We start from the raw sequence: 18791 nt of genomic DNA, 5'->3' as shown, positions 1-18791 counted from the left end.
CCTCCGCCACACAGAGCCGGAGCTCTGAAAACATGCCAGAAATCAAAGTGAGGATCAGCCAAAGTCACCTCATTGGCAACCAGCGCTTCAGTTTGTGTTCACACCATGATAGCTGGCTTAGATATGGATGCATGTGTGTCTGTTCAATGCATGGACGTGAAAGCTCCAGGCTAGATTGGCAAGATTAACTGCAGATGCATAGGATATGCTTTAAGATATTCTGACATACTCCAGTTCTTCATTTCCTGTGAGTACATTTTCGAGCTTCAGACTATTTTCTGTCTACATACCAGGACATAACATGAGAGCCAGAACTGCTAAGGCATGTCAAGATCCGAAAGTCCCACATGCTCCCAAATCTACTCAAGGCAATTTTAAATGTGGAGCGTGTGAGAACTGCCAGTGCACTAAAAACATTAAATATTTTAATCACCCCATCAGTGGAAGGACCACTGACATTAAGGGCTCTATCAACAAGACAAAAAATGTAGTTTACATGCGACAAAATATATATAGGTCAAACATCTCGCACGCTAAAAGAACAAATCCCTGAACACAGAAGTACCACCAAGAGAAAAGATCTATGTAGTCCTGTTGTGCCTCCTCTTTGTTTTTTACAGGCATAGAAACTATTAAGCCCAGCCAAAGAAGCCAAAGAATTTCTTCAGAGGCCCCTCTCCTTAACTCAAAGGACCCAAAGGCATGGGTGTCCTATGGTGTCCCGTTGCCAGACACCACAGGACCCCCTCAGAAGGCCCATGTCCATTCTCTGATGAGTCACAACTATTTTGGAGGCACAAGGGAGACCCAGACAATATTAGGAAGATGGTCATCATGTTATGCCTGATCGGTGTATGTGGAGGTATGTGATTGGTTGGCCTGTTGCCACATGACCAAGCCCCACTTGCAGGTGCCCTATTGCCTTTATATGTGCATGTACATTATTGGTTGTTTCCATTGTCCTTTGCGATGTGCTTCTTCATGACCCCGATGAACGTCATGATGGGCCAATACGCTTCTAATAAAGTTCTTCCATTTACTGCAAGTCTCAACATTTCTGTCTACATACCAGGCAGCTATTTGAGGACATCCAACCATCTCTGTGACCTCCGGGTCTTCGGTTCACTCGAGTTTCCTCAACACTGTCACCTCTGCACGGCCCTGCTCACCTCTGGTAAATCATTTTTTCCCTGACAGACGATATTTAGCCATCAACAGCAGACACCCGTTCTGCATTTATTGTACCCACTGTAAAGTCATGTAAACGGAAAAACTGCACTGCTTCCTCAATTCGGCGGAACGGCAGAATGAATGACTGTTTAATGGATATGACTTGGCTATCTTGTTTTCTCTAAGCACAAAGAGATTTGTTACACACAGTCTAATTTATTTCAAATGCGAACCATACAATTAATAGACGGCAGCGAAACAATTATAATCCAAACAAGTGACTTTTTTTTTTTTCTTTGCTTTTTAAACGTCTGGCTGTAATGAATATCCAGTGTCAAGAACTTAATTTGCTTTTTCAGCCGCGCAGTGCTAACCGTGGCGACGGCAGATTAGCTCTGCAGACAAAACAGTGATGAGCATAATGTTTTTTATTCACTTATCAGATAAAAAAGGAATTCCATAGGAGACTGCATAAACTGACTTGGGCATCAGAGTTGAGACCATAGCATCGTGGCTTTATTTTTAAATCCTGCAGCTGCTGGGAGTCTTGTAATTTACGTTCTCAGCTCAATTTGTTGTGCAATTTAACAAGGTGAGACTTCTGTCTGTGGACTGTGATGCATCTTAAGTTGATGAAACACGTGTTAAGTCTCATCACCTATGCAGACCCAGTGCACTTGAGATTATTCAGACAAATTTCCATCCATAAAATTTCAGACAGACTGTCTGACCCGTGGCCTGGCCCGGACAGTAACAAGGTCTCCCGTGCGAGTGAAGCTGAGCAGACACAGACAGCCTTTGTGCTGTATCTCATTATCAAATTGGCTCTCTTTCCCTTTCTCTCCCGTAACATACTGTAGCATGCAGAGAATTTCTGTGCTCTCCGCAGGATCCCTGAATATCACTGGATCTGGGATGAGCCTGCAAGTTACGCTGCGAGCAAAGGAATCCCTCTCATTTCCTGTCTTAATAAAAGCGCGCAATGAGACGACGCAGCCGAGGAGCACACACTTTCAAGACGAAGCCTCGGATGCGGTGACTCACTCCACGTCGGCCGCTTGAAGTCCAAACATCATCACAATGCCCAGCGCTTTCATCCTGGCAGATGATGGCACCGCCACGACCAGAATAGCATATTGAGAAGTCGCCAGGAGTCATGGGAAAGCCCCAGCTGCACTCTGTGCATGCAACTATGGAAAAAAATAAAAGTTGATGAAATATAGTGGCAAAGAATAACAACAGCCCACCCTGAAAAGAAGAAACATAATGAGAAGAGAACAGCTCATTAGCGGCACCAGTTTTGGCTGTTCAAAACAATGTGTCACTACACCTTTCAAAATGACACCCCGCTGAGACAAACAAACACCATTTCTCTCCTGTCGCTGTGCTGAAGTCGAGGGAAACGGAAAGCCACACCGACGGCGTAATCTTCAAGACTTCAGTATCTCACCCCCTCCGAAAAGCGTTTCTTCTTTTCTTTTCGAACGATGTAAGCGCTTTATCTGTACGTACACGTGCGGCGCTTATGGGCTCACGTAAGGCGCTTTAATTCGGCATATTTTAAGGTGACTGAGGCGACTATCGGTTTATTCAAAACAAACAGGGAAATAAATATACAAGCGAATGCCGTCAGGCTAGTTCAAAGCGCTGCCTTCTAACCTCGCCGCGCTGATCGAGGAACATGAAAAGGGGCCCCAGGAGATGGTGGGTTTCACATACCGGCGTGATTTATGGCCGACCATAACAAATCAACAAGTTTAACTTTAATTGTTTTCTTTGCGATGGGAGGTGGGGTAGTTAATACCGAGCGATGATTGATGGCACAGGGCACCACGTTTGGCTCGGCACTTTGTCTTTTGCAGTGCAGTTCAGGAATTGCACCAGCTGATAGATGCAATTAATTTGAGGGACTTTCTTTTTTTTGATTCAGGAAATATACAGGTTCTAAAAATATACTTCAATTGTACCATTGATGTGTAATCTATCTGGCCTTGTTTCTTTTCTACTGACATTTGTAATTAACACAGGTTTACCTGTGCATCCATCCGTATGTATCCAGGAGATATTTGAATGTTTATACAACATCTAGGTAGGTGACATTTCATATGGTTTAATAAAGTTAGCTTGTGTGTTAAGCTACATTAGTTTGCTAAGTAAACGAGACAACCATTTAATTAAATGCTTTGCTGATGATGCTTCTCTTGGAATAGTGGCTGTTAACCATTAATCAGTGGCGCACACCTAATTTACAGGGACAACAGTGCAGAAATGGGGCCGGCACAGGAGAGGAAATGGTCACACTGATACATTAAATCACCATTAGTAATTAGTGAAGCAAGGAGCACTCGCAGAGGCGATGATATATTGCCTTTAGACGAGATCACAGGATAGAATAACATCTATAGGCGATATCACAGCTGATCAGCGCGCCATAGATCATCGCACAGCACTTTAAACAGACTTTGTCTCTGATAATTGTGGTCTAAAGGTGCCTCTGAATGCTTCACAGAGTAACCTTGCAGCTCCTGCCAGTAACTCAAGCCATGCCAGAGTAGGTCTATTTATTTTTTGCATTTGTTCCAGCCTGCTGGCGACTGATGCAATAGACCGTTGATGATTTACTTCTGTTGATTATTGAATCACAGAGGAAGAAAAAACATGAAGAAAAAAAAAAAAAGCCATCCCGAGAAGGATACACCTGAGTTTTAATTAAGTTTGAACAAAAACTGGTCTTTCCTCGGTCGGTTCATGAGAGCGACCTTCATTGCGAATTGGTGTAATGAAATATGATGAGCACAGCTTGGGAGCGTTGGTTGAACACCACCCAGAGGGCTGGGAAAGAGAAGGACCGCGGGTCTGTGAGGGAGGCCGCACAGAAACTTTTTGTTCTTACAGAGTCTACTGAATGCATACTGAAGCTGCAAAGACAATAAATCAAACATAATTGACTGCAGCACTGTCTTGCAGTGTTTTTGCAAGCATCAATCACATTTACAATGAATTACAAGGACTGCTGCGAATGCTTATGATGCAGAGCTAACTGGGAAGGTTTCACTGCAACAAATGACAGTGTTGAGTTTGGAAATGTGAAGGTAAAGGGCACCAGAAGAATGGCTCCTCAATTTCAGATTTAGATTGATTAAGAATTAAACTAATAAAGTGAAAATGATCTGATTAGACAGATTAGTCAGGAATTAAATCTAAGATTCTCATTTAGCACATATCAACATCTTATTAAAGAACAATGAGAGGAGGACATTGGGTCCATTTACTGACGTGCTTTTCAATCTGCAGCAGTAACAACACTTAAAAGTATCCTACCATGACGACTGTGCATCTTTGATGTGGCTGCAGCTATTTGTGGCAGAGCACTACATGATGCACATTAAATCTTGCATTATGCATGTGTTCTGTGACTTTTGACAGCAAAAACCTAATTAGTTTATCATTGGGTATTTGCCAAATTTGAAGACATTCCCTCAAAGTGATACTGTGTTTGTGAGAATGGCTGCTCAAAGCACTTTTTGCCATTTGCCCACTGCAACGGCAAATTCACTGTCGTGCCCAAAGACACGTCGGCCAGAGGAGGGGCCAGGGACCACCCGGCAACCCTGCAATTAGTGGACAACCCACTCTTCCACCTGGGCCCAAGCTGTCCAGCCTTCTAATAAAATGTTTCCAGCCACAGCTGTTGCCAGAACGGAGGCATGGAAATAAATTAAAAGGTAAAAAAATTGTACTTCTGAGAAAACCTTGACAAAAATAGGTTCTATGACAAATGCACTGAGCAAGACCATCGTACTTGTTTACACTGGTTAGGGCAGGTTAGGGAAAGGACTAGAAACAGATGTAAACATCTAGTGTACAGGAGCGCCCAGTGCCCCGTTACCGCAAAGATTATGCAGATTTATGTTTATGTTGTTGTGTTGTTGCAAACTTAAAATGAATATAATTGAGTTGCATACTTGAAAATGAACAGATGATCATGGCTACACACTTACTCTGGAGAACTAAGACTGTGAAATACATCTGGAAACGCTGATTAATTCCTAACTCCCTTATAAGCAAGTGAAACATTCCTTTCTCCTGACATCTTCTTAGCTCTGGATGGACGCCATCCTTTCCTTTCTCTGCTTTCGAGAAGTGAGAGGACATCACAAAAATCATCTTCATGTCTTGACAGCTCCATTTTGTCATACGTTGCAAATTTTCACTAGTATCTTGGTACGCTTTTTCCCGGACGATGGATTAAAAAACAATAATATGGACTCTGTGTCCCAACGCCTTAAGACTGTGGTCTCTTGAGAGCTCAACACGGCAGTTTTGAGCATGAAACTGCTCTGAGTTACACGATGAGCCTACTTTGGATGTCTCCTGCTGCATAATGAGCTCATGTAAAATTTTTGTTTGGACAGCGGGTGGACCCAACAATGATAAAGGACAACTGCAAACCCCAAATTACACAAGACATTAAACGCATCATAATATAATAATAAGAAGAAGAGGTTAATGAGCGATTGGAACAGACAGGTGGTTGAGTCTATCCACAGGGAGCTGAACTGTAAGATGAAGAAAGGGGAGTCTGTGAGGAGAATCAGCGTGGGGCCAGGGAAGAGTGGTGTCAGGAAGATTATTAGCTGAAGGCACCAAAGGCCGGTCGGAGGCTGGAATACATATCGACATGAATACGCTTTCACAGGATGGAAGCCCTGTTCTAGAGAAGGTTTGACACGAAAACCTCAGATATTTTCACCCACGCCAGGTCACCAGCCAACCTAGCGGGACCTCTATTACCAACATCCCCCACCTCTAAGTCACACTCATCTTAGCTTGTCATAGCCCCCAACCATCCTTCCGCCCCCGGCCATCATTTCTTCCACCTTGCCCTCCTCACTTTCTTTGAAATGACAGAATGAGTGCTTCGGAAATGGTTACAGACTCAGATCTTCTGTTTAGAACACAGCACGTATCATGAAATACCTTGCAACGTACATCCTTTGAGTGTGTCCTCTTATGAATGTTTTTAATAAGTATTTTTACACCAACAGTATATCAAATGACAATATGTTGTTTTCTGGTGACTAACCAACATCTAACTCTGCAGCTCCACTCAGCGTTTTGCTGTCTCTCAGCTCATTGTTCTGATTTTACTTGAGAGTTTTCGTCTCACTCTCATTAATTTCATTGATCTAATTTCCAACCAGAGCCGGCTGGTGTTTACAACAAAGAAAGCTCTGTGTTCTATCTGCACAGCAGCTGGTTGCTAGTGACAAGAGACAACCACGTCCTTAAGTACACTGGTGTTGAAAGCAACTATTTGCTAGAAGTCGCACTTTCGCCGAGGCGATTTCACGTCAGTGTCGTATTTACCGCTTTTTGCGTTGGCAGCGTGCAGCGGTTGGTCTTCTTTTGGACATAGCCGCCAATTCATATTGTCACCTGGATCACAAGCATCGCACCGAGTCAGACGGGAGGCGGAAGCGGCGCTATATGTCAGAGGAGGTGTGAGCAGTAGCCTGCCGGTTCGCAGCAGATGCCGGTACACAAGCAATTCTGCTCCTCTGCTCTACGTGGAGCTGATAATAACCTCATGAATTTCTAACGCAATGCTTTGTATGTGTTCCCGCATGGCAACTGTTCATGTATATCAGTTTCAGGAGTGCAGGTGGAATTTAATCTCCACGAGAGGAGCAGGGAAAAGGGCAGAAAAATCAAAAAGGGTTCGAAGTATATCTAATCATTTATCCTAACTAGATCTTTTAGTATCATTTGCACTGTGTATAAAAGAGTACCGGCGTGTTTTCTTGCATTTGTGGTGTGTAAATATCTCTTCAGGCTGTCGTGGAACCAACCGCGGAAGTTGGCAGGGTGGGCCAACCTATCTGAACAGTCTAATTGGTTAGCATGGGCACTAAAGGGAAGCAGGCCGTGTTTTGTGGCGCTTCCACCTCCTGTCTGAACCCTCCGTCGTGCTGCACACTAACCACCAAGCAACCGTACAAAGAGAAGAAAAGGCTCAGGGGATAAAGAATTGAGGGTGGCTACCAAGCCGGGTGGCCCCATGTTGTTTTTCACCTTAAGACATTGAACAAAACAAAACGGGAAATAGTTCCTTCTCCTATAGCTTGTTTTTCTTATCAGTCGTTTCCGAATACAAGGCCCAAAACAAAATCAAAGGTTGGCGAAAAAGGTTTATCCTCTGTTTTGATGATCCTTTTTTTTTTCTTCTCGCAACGAGATGCAAGTCAAAGGAACTTGCTTTATACCTTGCTCTCCCAAATGAACTCCCCTCTGAATCTGGTCATCCTCCATTCTCTGCCCCTTTCTCCTATTCCCTTCCTTTCTAGTTCAGAGCTTCTTTGCTCTGAGACTCACCCAAGCTCCCTTTGTGAGTGTTTAATGATGCATGCAAATGCAAATAAACCCACGGACATCTCAGAACGCTGGTCCTGAACCCAGAGGCAACAAACAGCGCGGGACAAACAGACTCTCCCTACTCGTCGAGAGGCTCATTTTTAACCCTCGTCCCCAGGATGGAAAAAATACATACATAAAATCAGTTCAGCAGCAGAAACCAATTACCCCCTCCCTCTCCCGTTCGTCTGTACAACAAACTCTTTTATTGATCCGGTGATAATTACCTCAGTCACATCATAAAGCACCTGGAACAGATTGGTGGCTCAAATTATCGATTACCCCTGGGCTACCCTTCATCGTTCATTGTATTGCCGCCATACATTACTTGATGAGATCTGCTTTGCCGCGCTTTCCCCCGCATTCCTCATTGGCACTCTGCAGGGATACATTGACAAAGGGGTCCGGTGGTCAAAAGCACTCTTTCAAAGTCACTTGTCATCTTTTCTTAGTCTTTAGGTTATCCCTAGAGCCACACCGAAACCAAGGTTAACTTACAGTATACTTAATCGGCAGCTCGCACATGCACCACGTCCCAAGCGCCGCAATAACATGCATTTAATCTAGCACAGTCTTGGTCCAAAAATGACCTTTTATTCATGGTTGTAACTTGCGGCCTGCCCTGGCAAGCACCAGCTGTGTCTAAAGCTTCATTACACATCTTCCTGGAGGCATGTCTGTGTGTGACCCCGAAACCTCTGCCCACTAGTCACACATACGTCCACTAGCAAAGTCCCTGACCGGCGTCACAACAACACTCTGACCTCCACTGAGGCCAGCGCATTTTGTTGGCAATGAATAATGAGGCTGGAATTTCGGTTCCAGCTGTTTTTTTTTTTTTGTTTCTCTCTCTTCTCTTTCAATTTTTCACAAAGCTTACTCGAAGGTGCCGGTATTATTTTACAAGCCTTAATTTTTTTTTTATAGATCACGGTGGCAGCTTGTCATACGTCTCCCTCAGCTTGTTTTTGCTGAAAAGAGAACAACAAGGAGACGCGCAGGAGATGTACTGCTTTGTTACCGAGTCGGTCTTAGCTTTGTGCTTGTCTGGTTATCAGAAGAACAATGGCTCCTGGCATTTCCCCGGATCCCTCTCTCTTCAAACATGACAAAAATACATCCGAATCTGAACCAAAACTGGCTTCAAGACTTGTAAAGTATAATCTGTGGTTATAAATAATGGCTTTCCATGCTTACCTTTTTTTTTGTTTGTTTTTTTACCAACTGGGTTAGCTTCGAGAACTGTTGAACTACACCTCAGCAGCTCATTTAAATTTCTATTTTTTTTCAGTTATTTCAATAATAATAATAGATTTATTAAATGCAAATGGGTAAATTAGATGTTAGGTGCAGATAGCAACTTTTAATTATCTGCAACATGTTGCATTTGGATAGAAAAAAGGTTAATAATATAAACTATTGCTGTATTTTGTAAGAGATCTTGTGAGATCCATTAAAAGAATAAATATCTGGTGAAAGAGGACGTGATGTAACCTCTTGTGTACTCTAACAAGCTTATCAGATAAACAGTTTAGAATAAATAGCTGTCTATCTGTTTTGTGTATTAATGCCACCCTGACAAGAGCCTTAATTAGGGGAGTAAAAGACACCAACTGCTTTCCCCCACCAGAGTATTATATTTAATACTTTTAGCCACAAAAGTCACACTGAGAGCTGGAGAATAATCTTGCATCGAATATAAAACCGCCTGATTAGCTGCGTGCAGAGTGTATACAACCTCAGCACAAAAGCCTCAATGAAGGCAGGATTTGTTCCTTTCAGCCCGTGTGTTTCTTTGCGTTATCCCACAATGACTTATATTATACAACAAAAAAAGCTTTATGGGGCAACATCTTAACAAATTCAAACCCCGCTTTTTAAGCATGTACACAATTGTTGTTGATGAATCTGCCCTTTTTGATTCGTCCCCGCTGTCTTTATTTCTCCTCTCACTCTGAATCGTCTCATAAAGCTAATAACAGAGAACAGGGATTATCCTGACGTAGCACTGTCTGAACAGTGCAGGTCTCTCCGTGCGAAAAGCTACCGCCTGCGGGAAAGGTTGCTGAGGATAGACAGCTCACCTTAACCGTCTGCAGTGAACCAAACTGGCTCTGGGCAGGTGTTCAACATGGCCAGGTGGAAAGCAGCTGACACAGGCATAGCTCCCCGGCGCTATTTGTCACTGTAAATAACATTTGTTTCTTCAATATTAGAATTGGACGGGAGTGAACATCCAGCCAGTCTTTCTCTTTCATTCTCCTCTAATTTCGGCAATTAAAAAGAAAGGTCATGTGTGGGAACAGATGGCCAAACTTCAACTGTGTGCTGAGTCTGGAGACTGAGAGAGACAATTGGCATTTTACATGCGCCATTCATGAACTATATTGGAGACAGACAGTAAATGGCTGAATGACTACCACTTTTATTTACTAGCCACCAAAGTATGTATGCACTCAAAGATTGCTAGATTGCACTGCGGAAGAATCCCAAGAGAGGCTTTTTCATTTGAGCTGAGCACATGCTCTTGTTTGCATATTAAAATTATGGACTTGGTCACACTCAATAAGACTTTCTATGGAACATATTTTGATGGCGCTGTGTATATTTTATAGCTTTGCACCCTTGTGCAGCAAACATCGATATACTAAAACAGCCATCTAAAAGATGCTGTGTCAGAGGTAGTTTCAACCTGTATTAAAGATAGTGGGTTGTTGTTTTTAATTATCCACTGTACCCTACACACAAAGAAGAAGAAAAAAAAAACAATAAAATCAACTAAGAGTACATCTGGGAGAAGAAAAGGTACATTTTCTGTGCTCAGGGACAGGACAATTAAACTAAAATAAAGTCTGGTAAAGTTAAAACGGCCTGCTGAACCTCCCAGGAGTAACACAGGAAGCTTGTGTAGGCAGTAAGGTGGGGAGGAACAGCAAACACAGTGTTGTCACACTTCCACTCCCCGCGGAGCCGAGCTAAAAGGAGGGGAGACGTGGATCTGGAAGCAGCACAGCGCCTCAAGCTTCTGTTATTTTCTAGCGCAATGTTTGTGAAATTCCTGCTGATGAGGTGATTATGCTTGAACATGTGCTTCTTTCTGAGGACATTTGAATTTGCCGTGGAACAGAGGACACAGAAGCTGGCCTCGGCTACAGTAGGTGTTGTTTCGCGTTAGGATTTGTTTGAGGTCAGTGGAAAAATGCGTGTGTGCTTTTTAGTCCAACATCTGACTCCATTGTACATACAGGCGCGCTCCGCACACTCTATTTGCTCTAGGGATTTTGCGGCGGGGAGAGGTTTTTCAGAGAGAGTCCACTGTCCATGGGTTGTTAAGGTTCAATGGGCCTTTTGAAGTTAACAGAGTGTATGCTCTGTAACCGACAATTTTGTTTCAGCGTGCTCATCATTTCAACCAATAACACAGCTGAGATGAAGGTTTTTGCCTATACTTCACAATCTACTGCGTCTGACAGTATTCTGACTGTAAAGAATCTTCTTGGGAGCTATCCTTACATCCCTTTGGGGAATGTTAACTTTTCCAGTTTATGGAGCATTTGACAACACTTACAGGCAGCACCAGGCATGCTTTTAATGCAAGGTGTCACTTGGGTGCTGATGCATTGAGTAGGATCACATCATCTGCTACTAGAGTATCTGCGCGTATTTATGAGCACGTGTGTTGACAGTAATCTCTGCTAAGAAGCCACAGCTTGCCATGAGTGCGACATACATCTCTTCCCCCACTGACACTGGCTACAGCTCAGCACATACATAAACCGGAAAGCTAAACAAAATGTCCTGTTAAAACTTGGAGTAGGTAAAACAAGCAGAAACACTGGAGCCCGAAGAGAGCGATAACCTGGTAACTCCCTCCAAAATCAGCAGATGGTTCATAGATGACTAGATGGGCAGCCAGCAGACTTTTCAACAGACTGTAACAACTTACAAAAATCAATCAAAGGACACTTGCTTTGCCAGGTTAAACAAGCATCTGCTGGGCTTTGTGAGTTACAGTTGACATAACACTGTGTGAATAAAGTCATGGTTTTGAGCGAGAACTGTTTAAAGTTGAGATGACATCAGACTGGTGATTATTAGCCAGGTTCACTGAGATACAGTAAAAAACATTTTCACCAATTATAAAGCCAAATTTGTAAGACAAAACAACATAATCTGGTATACTGCATACCTGAAAATACCTGTGTTTTGCCGTAGTTACTGTAGTGGCCATGAAATTGCATGGAAATGCATTGAGCAAACTTAAATTCACGTTGAATTTTCTTTAAACCTGACATTTACAGGGGACTTGATAGACATAATCATGAAATACGTCAGGTATTTTATGAGCTTGGATGTCAGGCCAAACTTCCGGTGCCCACAAAATTGGAGGGGAAAGTTGGTCTGGAGTGACTCCATCGAGAACCAGTCACACTCTACGATGATCTGCCCGGCCAGTCAAATCGTTTGAACCTCAGGGCCTCAGAGACTGTTGATGTTTTTAAAAAGAGGCTCAAGACCCACCTTTTCAATCAGGCTTTTAATTGACTTTCTAAATTATTATCTTCCTCCTTTTAATCAGACTTTTACATTTTAACTATATGCTTTAGCTACATGTTTTTATCTATATTGTACGTTTTTATCCCATTTTACAGTTTTAGTTTTAGTCCCTCAGTTTTTAGCAATTTTTAGCTTTTAGTAGTTTTTATCAGACTTTTTTGTCATTTTCTTTTCCATTTTAATTTTTAATTATATGTTACAAATACATGTTTTAATTTTATGAGCTGAAAAGCATTTTATCTACATTGGTCATTTTGTCCTATTTTACAGTTTTAGTCCTTGGCTTTTAGCCCCAGTGTTTCCTCATGGGGGCCGACCACACTGGGAGTTGCTGCTGGTCTACTCACGGGGGTGCTGTCCTATGGGCGGCTCTGGCCCTGGTGGCTGGAGGGCTTTGCACCTTGGTGTGGGGCCTCCTGTCGACCCGGGTCGGGGCTGTCTCTCTATGGCAGTGCTCCCTGTAGTCGTGGGCTGGAGGCCCTCTTTGTGTGGTTGGGCCCCAAAGGTGGCTCTTTCCTTGCTCCAGGTCTCGGTGTCTAGCCATGTCTCTCTTGTGCGGGGTGTGTGTGGGGTGTGTGTGTGGGTGTGTGTGTGTATGTGTGTTGGGGGTGGGGGGTGGGGGTGGGGGTGGGGTGTGTGTGTGTGTGTGTGTGGGGGGGGGGGGTATGTGTGTGTCTCATGTCTCTGTGTTCTTATGGGGTGGGAGGGTTGGATTTTTTGTTCTGTTTTTGCTGTTTTTAGCCTCTGTGAGGCACTTTGTATTGCTTTTAATAGGTATGAAAAGTGCCATATAAATAAACTTGATTTGATTTGATTTGATTTGATTTGATTTTATACGGTAATGGACACAAGAGTAACAGCAATGTCGTTTAGATTTCTATTGCATCTGTTGTAAAGACATTGACAGCAGAATAACATTAAAAGCTGGACAGTTAACAGTGATTATTTGCACAATTCCACAAAAAAAAAGTACAAAACCAAACAATTTTGTTTTATTCCATGCACAATCAAGATTCTTAAGAAGGTCCTACCAAAAAACGCTACCATGAAATGAAAAAGAATTATTCTTTTAAACACGTTTTATCAAAATTGAAATGGAAGTGTTTAATTTAGAAGTCGAACGCTAAAAGGCGTCATTTTGCTTATCTCTCCTGGAGTGCCTGGTGCAAGAAAAAAAAAGGGCTTCGTTTGCAATAACAGAGGCAGCGATGCTGTGTCTCTGTCACCATGAAGTGTGCTCTTCTGCCAATGTTAATTAAAACGGTAGAGCCTGATAGGGAAATTAAGGAGCATCGTATTGATGGCGATGGGTGCAAACAAGGCCAACTTTAAAGGGGAGATATTTGTTTTGTGATCAACTTTTGAGAACCTGGCAGCTCTGAATGACCAAATATCTCACTGCACTGTCTACACCACTCTGCTCCACCGTAAATGAATTCATCGTGACCATGGAGCCCTCTGAGCTTTTCTTTGTTTTGTTTGTGACTCGCACTCAAGCAGTATGATTGAGTCTCATTGGCCTCTTTATATAGCTGTTTTCCCTGGAGTGCTAATAGTATGTTAAATGTTCAGTACAAAAAGACAGAGTGACTAAATAACAGTGACTGGTAAATAAAGTCAATGTCAATGCACAAAACCAGAAACAAACATAATCCCAAAGGAATGGTAATGTTTCTATGTCTGCTGAATCTATGTGTACAACTTGGCATTTACAGATGAGCATATTAGACAAAATTAGTTAGTTGTGTTGTGTTTATTTTGGAATATTTCTGCCCCCTAGTGGCAGAGAAACTCTAAATATAGCTTTAATGACATTAACTTTATCTTAAGCAAAATGCCACATTCACACTGCATCAAATAAAGAAATACCATCTGGATTATTTTTATAATTTCAACACTTTCTGATGATCAACACTGGAAAAGGCAAAGAATCATAAAGATCGTGGGGGACATCAGATTGTATTTCAATGTAAAACATCATATTTGATTCCCATTAGCAAACCATTAGACCACAGCTTACGTGCGCATTCAACCACTTCATAGCTTGCATCACTGTTTGATCATGTTACATGATTTGATAAGAAAACTGAATTAATTCTGAAATTAATTTACGACTACACGTGTATTTAAGTCTGTGTGTGAAGGAAATGACAGCTCGTTTTTCCTGTAGACATGTAGTTAGCATAAAATATTTACATTTTTTTCTGTAGAACTTATTAGACAAATTAAGCAACAGTTTCAAAATGACCATAACATCTTAGCGTTTCTGCACATTTCTTTACAAATCACCCATCATGTGCATACATACTTAATATTTGCATTAGACCACTATTAGGAGCGCTTAAAGCATTATGAGAGAAAATTCCAATAAGACCTCGTCTAATGACTGAACTGTCCATAAAATGTGCTAATCAGCCACAGCATTATGACCACTGACAGGAGTAGTAAATGGCATTGACCATCTTGTGACGATTCAATGTTCTGCAGGGAAACTTTAGGGGCCTAGCATTCATGTGGATGTTACTTAGACATGTACCACCCACCTAGACCAGACCAGGTACCCCCACCCCATAGCAATGACACTCTTTGATGGCAGCAGCCACCCTGCTGGGGATGTTTAGGAACAACTCAAAAAAACTTGACAAACAGCACACGGTGTTGACCTGACCTCCAAATTCACTAGATCCCAAACTGATCAAGTATCTGTGGGATGATCCACAGAGGCCCATCCCCTCAACGCATAGGACTCAAAGGTCCCCCACTAACAACATTCTATTGCCAGACACCACAGGACACCCTCAGAAGGCCCATGTCCATTCTCTGATGAGTCACAACAGTTTTAGAGTCGCATGGGAGACCTACACAACATTAGGCAGCTGGCCATAATGTTGTGCCTGATCGGTGAGCAGCCTGACACATTGTCACTAACTCATCAAAATCTCTCTTTCCTGGTTTCAAAATCAAAAGACAGCCGTTAACTGTCTACATCTGAAGTTTGAGCAGAATCATCTTAATTAAAGGAAGAGATTAAACACCAGATCCAGGGGCTATAAAAATGACATTTATTGATAATATGTGGGCATTACTCTTACAGTTAGAGAAAGTAATTTGGGAGAGTAGTTTATTAGCCCTCTGCCCTTTCAGCCAGATTCGACCTTGCAAGCCCATGTACCAGAGGACCAGCTGCAATCCATGATTCATTTAACACCTTCTGGGCCTCTGGAAGCACTCGAAGCACATGCGCTGTTGATTAAATGCTTTGTGGTAGAATTCATATTTTAAGCATACGCCGCATGAAAATTAATGATAACCAGCCAAGCAGCAGAACACTGTACAGAAGAGCCATGATGGGCAATTTATCAGAGATTCAGTCCAATTTACAATTTATTCTGTAATCATCACAATGTTTCTTCCATATACAGAATAATGTAGTGCACAATTTTGAGTGGGTGGAATAATAAGGAATATGAGTAGGCTACTCACAAAATGATATAAATGTCATTACAGTGCATTCAAGCAGGAAATCTAGCACACGGAACGAGAGATTAGCCTCTGGGTGGGAACGCTCCACATATGCCCATAAGAGGCTAACAGAGTCAGTGAGTGAATGAATGGGTGATTGAGCAAACTCTACTGAAGTTTTTGTATGGTCCCGAGTCAAGTGTGGAATTTAGCTACGGGTTTGTTCATCTTTGAACTAGGCCACAGTGAATTTCAAAGGAATCTGTAATTCTCTGCTTACTGCCAGAGCCTTAAGTGAAAAAAGAGAAGAAACACAGTAAAAAGCAATGCTGTAATTTTTATTTACTTTCGCCTTGATGTTAATGTCTATCATGGCCTCTGTGTCAACTCTGCCTGCTTTCTATGTTCAAGAAAATATCTTCCAATTTTACCCGTAGCTCGTACTTGCAGGAACACTGCACGTCTTGGACTCAACATCACCAGCGGCTTGGTGATGGAAGCCATCAATCTTGCAGAGTTCATGGGTTGTACAGCAGGTCTGTGCGTCACGGTCACGTTGCCAGATCTAACACTCTGCCCCCTGTCTGCCCTAGACCTTCTACAAGTGCCATTTTGCATCAGCGTAGATGATGGTTCTGTTTATTAAACTGCAAAACGCTACCCCCAGTGACATTACTTTAAAAGGTTATTGCTATACTGTTTTTTTTTTCTTTTTGTTTGTTTGCCTTATACCAGTGAAGTGAACACTCATGTGTCCCACAGCTGTTCATTGTACTGCAGTGACATTTTGCAGTGACATGCATGTTCCCCAGATTATAAAGATAACTCCCAGTGACTACTTTGTCTGCAAATTGTATAACTAATGCAAAACGTGAGGTTTTGTGCAAAGCTAGCATACTGACATTAGCATTTAGCTTAAAGTCGTAGTTTTTGGCCTTAAAGAGCTTCTAAAGGCTCTTTTAGAGTACAGCGGGACATAGACGCCATAACTAAGCCGCCAGTATGAGCCATTTATACTTGAGCACTAAACAATCTGAATCGCCTTGTAAAAACGCCACCCAAACGCTAGTTAGCGCTGTCTTTTTTTGCCAGTTGGGTTTATTTTTGTTTCCACTTCCTGAGTCACTTTCAACAATGGCAACTGAAACCTTCTCAGTTAACCTTCCCTCAATGTGTTCCATCTTTATTGATCCAAAACAATCAATTTGAAAATTGCAGAGACGAAGAAGCAGCCGGAGATACTAAAGCGTAAACATGCTACTACCAAGCGGACCAATCAGAGCTCTTGTGGTCTGCGTTGCCGTGACGTGTATTTACATTTCTGGGGAGGTGTCTAGTCAGCTACAGTGCTAGGGTCTGCGCTGTCGCTGTAACTTCTAAAGCTACAGTCTAAACCGCCTATAATTCTACATAATTTTTAAAAGAGGCATACCAAAGTGCCCAGGCTGATAACAATGGTTCGTAAATCATGATGGATTTTCAAAATTTGAACTACAAATATTATTGAATAAATTGAATAAATGGGCTATCAAGTCCCTATCAAGTTGGGATAGGCTCCAGCCCCCTCCCACGATCCTCCAGAGGACAAGTGGTTACAGAGATCTCGGCACTATTGAGATTTAAAAAATGTGTTGACAAGATAACTGCCTTTCTTCTGATTTCATGACAGCAGAGCAGTTTGAAATATTTCAGGGAGTAATGGAACAGGAAGGAGCAGCCGCAGTGAGCTGTTAGATGAAGAGTAAGAAAGAACAGATGTGTTCATAGCTTTGCAAAATCTCCCTGCTGGGGTGACTCGTCACCATGGTAGCCAAGAAAATGGTGGAAAAGACATTTTCCTGATAATGTGTTTTTAATGTTACGAATGACACACTTTTAACTCAAACCAAGTTTTGTCTAGATGCCTAAAATGGAGCATTTGACTTTAGGAGTCACATGCAAGCCACTTATTCTGTTGTTTATGTATGAGGACGGGTTGAACTATATTCACACAATACACATCTTCGGTCTCCAGAAGGCACCATCATAACCTTCAAGCACAGTCTGCCTCATACAAGCAACACATCTGTATTTGTTCTTCTCATTCTAGCCTTGAGCTTGGTATTTATTTGTTAAAGCCTTCCAGGATTAACAGTTCAAAAGCAACAGAAATAGATCTGAGAAATACTTATCTCTGTCCGTGCCATTAAATTATGCCGGTGTCTTTATGCTCGCAGTCGCCATATGCATGAGATTGCGACTGTGAATTGCAAATGGCCCCCACATTAGAGTGTTGTGCTGCAATTATACTATGAAAAGGACATCTTAATGGAAAAACTAATGAATCTCATTTTGATGTTCCATGATTGTGCGTACATGCATTTATACATGCGCTAGCATGGGTTTATGTGTCTGCTAATGCAAAATGATTCTGGCTAAAACTAAAGGCGTACAGCTACTGCAAGAGCCCATAGCTTGTGTGATATTTATGAGGTAAACAACAACTAGCATAGGATTTCTCAGATAGTTTTTTCGTCTGTAGGTATGACTCAAACCATTTGCTTGCAGTATTGGGTGTAGGATATAAGATATATAATGTGACATGCTTAAATTATATATAAAATTAGCAGCCATGACAAGAACTATCCTTGGGTGTGGATAATGAATAACGCCAGTCAAGCAGATTGTGCCATTAGAAGAAGTTTTGAGGTGCTGATGGAACAGGCACATGCAGACGCATAAGTACTCAGTGGTTACTGAATGCATGAAGGATTTGTCATAACTAGGACTGTATTTATGACTTTGTTGTAAGTAATCTCTTTTCTAAATTTTCTTTTCTATTTTTAGAAAGGTAAACACTTGGATGAAAACTGCTGCAATGCTCTTTAATGTAACCTTGGCAAGCCAGTAATTTCCAGCTTTCTGACAGAGGCTTGATTTCTGAAAAATTATGCACACAAGAAACCCAGTTTCCTAGATCAGGTTAAGAAGAAAAAGAGAAACTTGATTAAGGGTGCGCATCTAATGGTTTTAAATCATATACATTATTTTTTAAAGGGTCTTCTTCAGTGCCGTATTTGACACTAGTTACGCCGTCAGTCACAGATGGTCCTTCCGAGACACATTCACACCAATTCACACTTTATCTCATGTTAGTCTGACAACCCTCACATGATTGTTGTGTGACCTTAGCGTCTCACGTCTGACGA

The sequence above is a fragment of the Chelon labrosus genome (assembly GCF_963514085.1).
Source record: "Chelon labrosus genome assembly, chromosome: 8".
In the NCBI taxonomy this organism is placed as follows: Eukaryota; Metazoa; Chordata; class Actinopteri; order Mugiliformes; family Mugilidae; genus Chelon; species Chelon labrosus.
Note: the sequence above shows the minus strand (reverse complement) of the source record.